This window comes from Oxyura jamaicensis, chromosome 3 (genome assembly GCF_011077185.1).
Source record: "Oxyura jamaicensis isolate SHBP4307 breed ruddy duck chromosome 3, BPBGC_Ojam_1.0, whole genome shotgun sequence".
NCBI classification, from domain to species: domain Eukaryota; kingdom Metazoa; phylum Chordata; class Aves; order Anseriformes; family Anatidae; genus Oxyura; species Oxyura jamaicensis.
In genome coordinates, this window is record NC_048895.1 from 7053595 (window position 1) to 7063183 (window position 9589).

The window sequence follows — 9589 nt, forward strand, 5'->3', positions numbered from 1 at the left end:
TCAAAAATTTGGATGCCTCTGCTAGCAGACTATGGTGTTGTTTCTGAAACATTTGGGGCTAATCATAGGAGCAGAATTCTAATAGGAGATCTTTGCTTGCTGAGGATCCAATCTCGTTTGGGTCTAAATTGCTGCAGCACTGTGAGTCATCAGTTCTGAATCAGGCCCTATGTGGTTTTCCTTGGAATATGCATATGGAAAATACCAGTATCAGCTTCCTGAATATTTTTCATTTTTTCCACAAGTTGCGGAGTAACATACTGGAAATATTCCAGTGCCTTCCACCAAACACTAACACATTTAACCAACCTCTTACTTGAACAGATTGTATCTCTGGAGTTTATTTGCTTTTTGCAGACATACTCTCAAATCTTTCCAGATCTTATAAGCTATCAAAAAGAAACACATTTATATTACAATTATTGATCTTATACCTTAATCTTTGCTGCTCAGGTATAGGTAAGTCTTATATAAGCTTTGACGGTCACTAAAAATATATGGAACTTGAAAGGATTAACTCTAAAATCAAGCCCATTGTACCTTTATTATTATTATTATTCCTCTGCTAGGCTTTACTTTATTATTCAATGAATGGACTAAAACTGTCTTCTTCAAATAGGTAATTTAAAAGCGCATGTAGAAATTTATCTACTGTCCTATTTACTCGGGTGTGAAATCATATTAACATTTACACTTAACGGGCAAAAATATATTCTGTGCATAGATATGCTTGTGCCCTGAATGAAAGGTAATTTTTTTTCACCAAGACTCCGATCAAGTCCATCGATACTGTTTCTGACTGATAGGAAGCTTATGTGATCTGTGTGCCCCTCACTCCAATAAACAAACTGATATTTTTATGGTATTTCCAAAAGAGTTCTTCATAAAGGATTATATATTCTGTATACTTATCCTGCAGTACTGCTTGTTATTCCTGACACTTCCTCCACTGTATCATCTGCTTTTGTAGGGGAAAGGAGAAAACAGCTTGTTTTCTGGAGAGCAGTGAGCAGACTACGGGTGGGCAGGGAGAAGGGAATGCAGTTTGGTCCTCCCCCTCAACCCTGCCTTTGTGCTGTCCCACTGCATCTTTGGAATCCATAGCAAGGTTCCTTGGGTTAGAGATGTCACAAACACATGGCTACCTTTATTGAGACTCTTAGATTACATTCATGGTATGCCTTCGCTTGAGCAAGAAGGCTGCTATGGTAATACAAATGACTCCCATTCCATTGAACTAATGCTACTCAGGGAGTGACTTTTATTTGCCTTTACTTTATTCCTAGATCTTCATATGGGACCCAGAGACTGCTCAATGTTCAAATAATCAATGCACAAAGTTGAAATCTAGACAGACACCAGTACAGATTCAAATGTTCTGTGACACAAATACCAATGTATAGGCGCTTCTCGTAGACTTTCCTGAGCAGTCTATTTTGGTGAACAAGCTTCCCTTCACACATCTTTCATGGATCAATCAATCTTCATTCCTTCTGCCAGTGGACTTGCTTCTTCTGTCCTCAAGTATCAATTTGTCAGGCTCTGATTAATACCAAGAAAGGTGATAAATCCACATCTTACCTGACCACAGAGAGAAGTAGATTACTCACTGAAATACTCTTCTGGCTGCTTCTCCATTGCTTAGGCTTAAGTGAAGCAGTCTTAAAGGTAACCTCATACTGACTGTTCTGACACGTACTCTGTGTTTCCCAGAAACCTCTAAAAGTCTCCATACCAAAGGAAGTTATGATATTTGTTCAACAGGCCTCATACTTGAAATACATCTAAAAGGCAAAGGTATTCCTTGCTGTCCCATGCCTGTATGGCCCTAAGTAAGATTAGCAACAGCTTTTTGGTAAGGTGACAAAGATGTGGATGGCAAAAGCAAAACCAGACCGGATCAAACAAGATCAACCCTCAGATGCCATGACAGAGAATGCATAATGAAAGCCTGAATAGAATCACCAGTTCCATGGCATTTTCCCATTTTGGTCTCCCCTTTTTGGTCTTCCAAAAGGAACTTGGATTTAACTGAGCACCAAAACACATGAACATGCACTGTACTTGACAGCTAATCCCCACAAGCTGCTCTTCGCTCTGATTCTGTTATTCCTGTAGCATTACTTCAAGCTCACCTGATTTAAGGTAACCTTAATCACCTCCATCCATTCAGTGATACAATAATGATATCAAATTGGTTATCCTGTTGCATTAGATAGGACTTGAGTACCATTTTTCATACCCTGACTACAGTGCTTCTCACTTTTCCCATCTAATATCATAAAATAGAATTATTAAGGTTGGAAAAGACTTCCAAGATCATCTAATCCAACAAAAATCCTACATGCTGAGCAGGAAATAATCCCAGGCCCTGCTATAAAGAGAAAAACATACCTAGCAGCCCAATAGGACTCAAGACTACAGCTAGTAACAGTCTTTGCTGTTCCAGTTACACAGCTAGCACTTCCAAAGTCTGCATTCCTAGTCTTTGGGAGATCTGCAGTCAACTACCACACTGATCTTCATAAGGCAGGAAGCATAAGGCTTTCATTTTGTTGTATTAAAAAAGCACAGATTTGCAGAAATTCAGTGCCAAATGAAAGCCCAACTAAACAGGAAATGGCCATGTGGCTTGAGTCCCGCTTAAGGGGCGGTCTGTTCTGAGGTGATTTCACAGCAGCTGTAATTATGAAAGTGTTGATCAGAATAAATCATCCTAAACTAGAGCTGTTTTCTTGTAAATGCCATCAGCAAGAAGTGTCTGTAAGTCTTGATTTCTTTCCTGCCTTAGACCATGAAATTTTCCCTCTACAGAGACCACTGCATGGACCTTTATCGAGTATTTATTTATGTTAATAGTTCTGTTAGTGGGCATTCCGGAGTGCTTGTCATGTGAGTGAAAACTCTGTCCTTCAGAAAGGGGAAGGACACTCGCTGGTCTGGACAGGCCCCCAGCAGGAGGCAGAACTTCTGCACGTTGGTGTCACAGCGAGATTCAGAATTACTCCAGATCTTGTTTGCATACCAGTATCTTGTTTCCCTTTCAGTTGAACTGGTTTTTAATAAAATAATATACATGGATACTCATCCTGGCACTATTAAAAAATCACTCCCTCTGAACCCGCATTGGCATTCTATCGCAACTCCCCCCATGTTTACTGCTTATTGGCTGTATTTGCTGTTGCTTGAATAGCTCTCTGATATGCATCCGTGCTTTTACAGCTTTCTTTTGGTTGTGGCACTATTACAAATCCTTTTGTGTGTTCAGAAGTTTAAACAAACATGATGTGTATGAATGAACTTTCCAATTTAGCAGAACCCTTGTTAGTTTGGCTTTTCAATTCTCAGTAGCTGATCCAGCTATGGAGCTTGATCCAATGTGGCTTGTGCTGGACGCAGTAGCCCAGCTTCAGTTGGAAAAGTCTTTTAATGTAAAGACGTAGGTAAAAAATATGCATTTCTTGATGGGTAAGTATAGGGCTTTATTAGTTAGTTTCCATACCATCCTCTATCTTTCCTTTCAGAAATAAAGTTAACAACATAATAAAAAAATAACAGAGGAAACGCTGAACTGTGGGGGAAAAAGAAAACCTTTTGTTCGCAAAACTTGTTCTGTCAGGTAGACTGTTTTGAGAAATCTACATGCCAATTAAGAAATATTGGAATATTTCACTGCCTGAAGAAAAATGTTTTTAATTAGCATTTTTCTCCAGTATATTTTGAAAAGGGCATATTTGAATATTCCAAAAGAGTCATATAGCTAAGTGCCTAGAGCTCTGACATGTTTAGAACTGATACTGTAACCACACACAATTAAATCTCTTTCATTCCAATTCATCGTTAAAGGATGTCGTGCTTGTAAAGCCACTGAAGGATATGTTTCCTGTGGCCTGGGGGGGAAATATGTGTATGAAAAAATGCAAGATTTAGGAGGAACCTGACAGTCACCCACATTACACAGATGTGGTCAAAGTAAAACATACTAATACTTGTTTGCCAGAGGTTGGAGATATAATAATAGGTGTGGAGATTTTAGCAGCAGTTACATTATTCCAGATCTACTGCTTTGTATTCTTTCTGAAATTGTTGGAAGATAGATCTTTGTGCCATAAAGTCTTTCATCTTTGTGGTGCCTGGTTAGTTTGTAACTTCTGAGCAATGGTCACTTTTTTCCCTTTCTGTTTTCCAGCATGATTTGTCTGTTGTTGGTTTTTAATCACTTGCATGATTTACAGCTTGTACCTCATCACATTGTCCTCAGAACTGTCATTAAAAAAATAGCATAGTTCATGTTCTGCCTAAATAAGTAGAAGGGAAGACAAAAAATACATAGTTTCCTTAATAGTGCTTGGTATGATAAGATTTGAAAAACAAAAAACTACCAGATCTACAAGCACCAATACTCCTGTCTCATTGCCTTTGATGGCTCTACATCTAAACCCCCCAGTTGCCCTTCTAAACACTTTGCCATGTGGTCCTGATTTCCATCTGCAATCTGGAGCTTTAGCCTGAAAAATCTTATCTGTTCTTACAAAGCTATGTTTGCATGATTGTGCCAGTTACCAGCAATCCACTTTCCATTTTGCTTCGCTCCATTTCTTTCCCACACCTTCATGATATTTTTGGGTAGCAAAGGTTTTCTGTCCAGGAGGCGTCATAAAGCAGAGGGAGGCATTCATGCTCTGAAATCGCAACAGTTTTTGTAACCAAAAATGTGCAGCTGGCTGGAATTGAATATATATGAATATACACAGAAATGCTCTGCTCTCCAACACAAAGGCATTTCATCTATTTGCTTCCTTTAATAGAAATGCTATGCCTAGGCAAGATAATTTTTGTTTGTTTATTTAACTCCTGGCTGTTGCCAGGGTTTTTTTCAATACCCATTATGTCTGTGTTCAGATTGTATAATATTTCTTTTTGCATTAGGCTGTTCAATTATAGCAGGCACACAACAGCAATACAGGATAACAGTAAAGAGATTTTTACCATGTGGGTAAAATATATGAAAAGAAATATTTTTTCTTTTTAGAAAGCTTTTATTATGCCAGAATTTTCCTCCAGGGAACAGACAAAGGAGATCCTCACAGTCTATCTCAACATATATTAGCTAGTTTTGGTTCATCTTTCGTTTAGAACTGGCTGTAGATGCAAATTGAAACCCTTCCAAACAGCCTAAAATCTTTGAAGCCTCCCAAGACCTGAGCCTTCATCTGCAACTAATTTTGCAAATGATTCATTTCTTGTCTTCAAAGAATATATTGGTGCACATTATAACTGTACTAAGCTACCTCAAACTTTTGAGATCTTCAGTTGAATGCAGATTTTCATCTGTTTTCTTTAAAATTTTGGTTCAGCCTGTTACTTAACACTTAACCCCTTGGATTTTTAGAGCACTGGGCACTTTATAGTTGTGGAAATCAAGCCAGTCATTTCTGTGCTTATGAATGATTTTGGGTGTCTCCCCTGAGAGCCACGGCAATTACCGTCAGATCTGATCAGAGGTTAGAGCATGTGCTAACACAGAGTGACGTGCCAAATGTCATGAGTCCCACTGCTTGCTTGCAGTGCAAAAGAGCATTTCAACAGATGCCTAAATTACAGCGTGAACTACAGCTCAGTCTAGCTGAGCAGTCTAGCTGAGTAATGCTGACCGTGCTCTCCATGGGCTGCATGGTAAATCTTACCTCGCGTTGGGAACAGCCGGCTGTTCAGCTGGACCTGAAGAAAGACGCTTTCCTAGGAGAAGTGAGAAGGTGCTTGCATCCTTTCTGCCTGTGTGTCAATGCTGTTGCACATCAGAGGTCTTAACTGTTACCTCTTCATTTCATTGCTGTTTCTTGGAGCTGCTTTACTCTCCTCTGGAGTTGCTGCTCTGTCTCACAAACTCTCTGCTAAGATCTGTCATGGACTGGCTCTCAGGGCATGGATTCACACAGCTCATTGCCTCAACCTACACCAGATGTAACCTAGTGCATCTACATCTCTTTTGGACTTTGAAGACATGTTGTTCATGAGTAAATCCTCATGTGGGTTCTGCTGAGAGAGTTGTGCTCAGTTTCTACTGTAGGCTAGCTCTCTAACTCTGACTTTCATTGTGCTGTTATGTAATCTTAATTTTACACATGGTTACTTTTAGAAAATGCTTTGTTTTCCTTCTCCGTCCTAGATGTCACTTCTTTTTTGGAGTCACCCTTGTCTAGAATAGACACCATCTCCTTTTGTGATGTTTTCTTTTGCTTTCAGTAGGATGGTAGTGCCCATGTTTGAAAAGCAGTAGAACTGAGTCACTCTCGCTTGCCTAGGCTGGCAGTGCCTGTGTTTTTCTTCTAACTTTCCAGTAGCCCAAGGTCAGAAATAACGAAGAGTTCTGCAGTCCATGTGCAGTGCTTGCTGCATTGGGTATTAAATCAGAGCAAAACTAGGAAGCACACACCGCTGTGAACAGACCTCAGTTCCTTGGTGCATGTGCTTTAGCAGTGCTGTTCTAGACCTGTGAGTATCTGCTGCCTAGCAGCGCTGACATATGTGTGGTTTATTCATTTTACCATTTTGTCTATGCCTGGAAATGCAAAGGAATAATGGAGCCTTGCACACACGGTTCTGCTCTGTTGTCCGTTTATTTCCTTTAAAGGAGCGGCTACTGGCTATACTAATTCTGTACCAGGTAACAAGGCAGCCAAGCAGGGCTGGATGCAGGGAGCAAAGCAGCGGGTGCTGAGTGAGCTCCCTCAGAATGTGTTAGAGTCAAGCTATTTTTTTAATAGTGGTAGTATGGCCCTGTCAACAGACCATTGCCATTTGCAGCTGAAGCATGCTGGACACATTCACGGAGATAATCCTCTCATCTAGTACACTCAAAAGGGATCCAGTTCATGTTGGCTGAGGCAACCCTGTGTCATGAACCAAAGTAAAGCAGGTAAGGACAATTCGGAGACTTGTTTCAAAATATTGCATCAGATCCCAACCGAAAAAACTAACGAGGACTGACTCAGGATCCCCCAGAAATGAGGGATTCCCAAAAGGGTGTTTGCAGACTGCCATGTGTCTTGTAAAAACTTTGGAAATAGGAAAGGAGGACACGTGCTGTTCTGTGAATTTCTGTCCTGTGATGGCCCATAGTGCAGCTGTCTGATCTGTGCAGGACATTTGGCCTTCCTAAATGAAAGGACCCTTGTTCTGCAGAGCTAGAAAGTACATGGATTTCTAGGGTTGTGTGTGTGGGTTTTTTTGTTTGGTTGGTTGGTTGGTTTGGTGATAGTTTTGTTTTGTTTTTTCTTTCTCAGCTATTCACCTGGTGAATACTTCCTTCATTTCAGTGTTAGAGACAGTAACTTCCCTTTTGGGGTCATCAGAGAAGGTTTCTGTTGGTTTTGTTACAGCACCAACACCAAGCTCCTCTGGCATCTAGACTGCAAGGTTATTGCTCTATATTTTTTCAGCTCATGCCTCATGTCTTAAGTGAGACATTTTTATGCCAAGGTGTTCATCCACAGTATATCATCAGGAAGTGGATGGAAAGGAATAATCTGCATGGGGACTACATGATCTGAGTTTGAAATTAACTTTTTCTGTACCATCAGCCACAAAACTGTCATAATAGTACTATCTCAGCCTTGCCACTTCATCAAATATGTCAGCTTCCAATGATCTAAAGACCTTTGAATTTCACTAGTATTTGTGTGGTTTTGTTTTCATATACGTTAGGTATGTTCTATACCTCATGAAAGTTAGAATGTGCTAAATTGCTGCTTTTTCTACTGCTATCACAGGTGAAGTATGAAAATATGCTGATATCAGAGTCCTTTTGTGTTTTCTGTATAATGCTTGCAGCAGCCTGAAAGCACTAGCGTATTCCAGCAAAATCAGAATGCAGAGCAGAAATGTTTTGTATAACTTGCAGATTAAATTATTTGCCGGTGAACGTCTTGTTGAGCACTGCGTGTATTTGTGTTTCTGAAGTATGGAACAGTTCTTAATTCACTGTGCCCCTGAGGAGCTGCAGGATGCCTTACTCCTGTGAGTGATGGACTCGGTGCTCAGTGCACGTGTGTATATGGGGGTCTCAGTGCCTGCACCATGGGTCACGGGCTCTGTGGTGCCCCTGTAGTGCCAGCAAAAAGCATGAGTGAGGGTGAGTATGTCAGCGTGTGACAGCTTGTGGGCATCAAGCTGGACTGGCCAGGGAGAAGACAAGCGGCCCGGGAGCCAGGTATCAAGGCAGCCCTGAGTTCGGGTCTCTCTTCTAGAGCTACAGGGAGATTATAAGGTCTGTGGGAGCTGGCTGCAGGACCCATTAGGATGTGCGTGTCTCTGGGTAAGGCAACTGGAGATGAGAGGACCCGGGGCCAGTTTCTGGATAGACCAAGTGTCCAAGGCCAGCTGCTGCAGGGATACCTAGCATGTGTGCAGGAGGGCTTGTGGACCAGCACTTGTTGTGGTCTGCTTGTCCTGAGGTGCCTGCAGGTGGGGAGAGCAAGGATTGAGGGCAAGCTGATGGATAGACAGAACATCTAAGGCCAGTTACTTAGGGCATCTGTGTTGCTTGCATGTGTATATATATGTGTGTGCGTGTATTTTCCGCTAACAGGCTTTTATCCTGCTGAGCCAGAGAGGGAAACAAGTTGAGGCTGTTGGTGTTGTTCATTTGTGCAGACTTAGCATTCCTCTCTGCATTGAGCCACGTAGCTGGCCATGTGTCTGTGTATGGCCTGTGTATGCTCTGTTTGTGTGATTTGTATGATCTGTGTTTATGTGCACCTATTAGGGCTATATGCTCAGCCTTACTGCTCACTAGACCTGGGAACACGGAGCTGTGGCAGCCTTGCCTCCATCTGGCTATTGCATTTGGCAACTCCTAACATGTTTGTTGTAAACTCTGTGAATGCTAAAAAGCAATAAGGTATTCAGTGTATATTTTTCTATTATGACTGCTGAGAAATAACAGTAAGCTTTCCTGAGCAAAATATTGCATAAATTGCTTCAGACCTCCTGCAGCAGTAATTTGTTACTCTGCTTGGTGAGCACTGAAAGATGAAGCCAGAGAGCAGTATTCTGTTCTGAACAGACAAGAGCAGACTGGATTTTTTGTGTGTCATAACATTCATTCTGTAACTGGCTGGAAAAATCTGCTCAAAAAAAAAAAAAAAAAAAAAAAAAAATCTGATGAGAAAGAAAAGTTAGTTGCCTGCAAAATTTTTACAGAACAAACGAATGCTCCGTTCATAAGCAAGCTCTTGTGGAGATGATATACTGCCCTCAATTGGTACGTTTAACTTCTGCTGACAGAAGTCCTGCTGCAAGTTGCTTATAAAACAGTGACAGAAGGCCTGGAACATCTTCCACAGTAACCTTATATGATGAAACCCCACCAAATCAATGTGGTGTTATTTGGTATGCATTCCCTGTTCATTTCTACCTCTGAAGAATAAGCTCTTCTGAACAGAGCTTATTTCAGGGAAAAGCTTCCAAACTTGTTACAGAAACCTAGACAGCAGTGCTTGAAACATGACTGTGGATTTTCTTCAGAGGGTTCCACTTACCTTCATGGGATTATTTGGGGGATCTGTGTGGGGGATCCCTTTTGAAT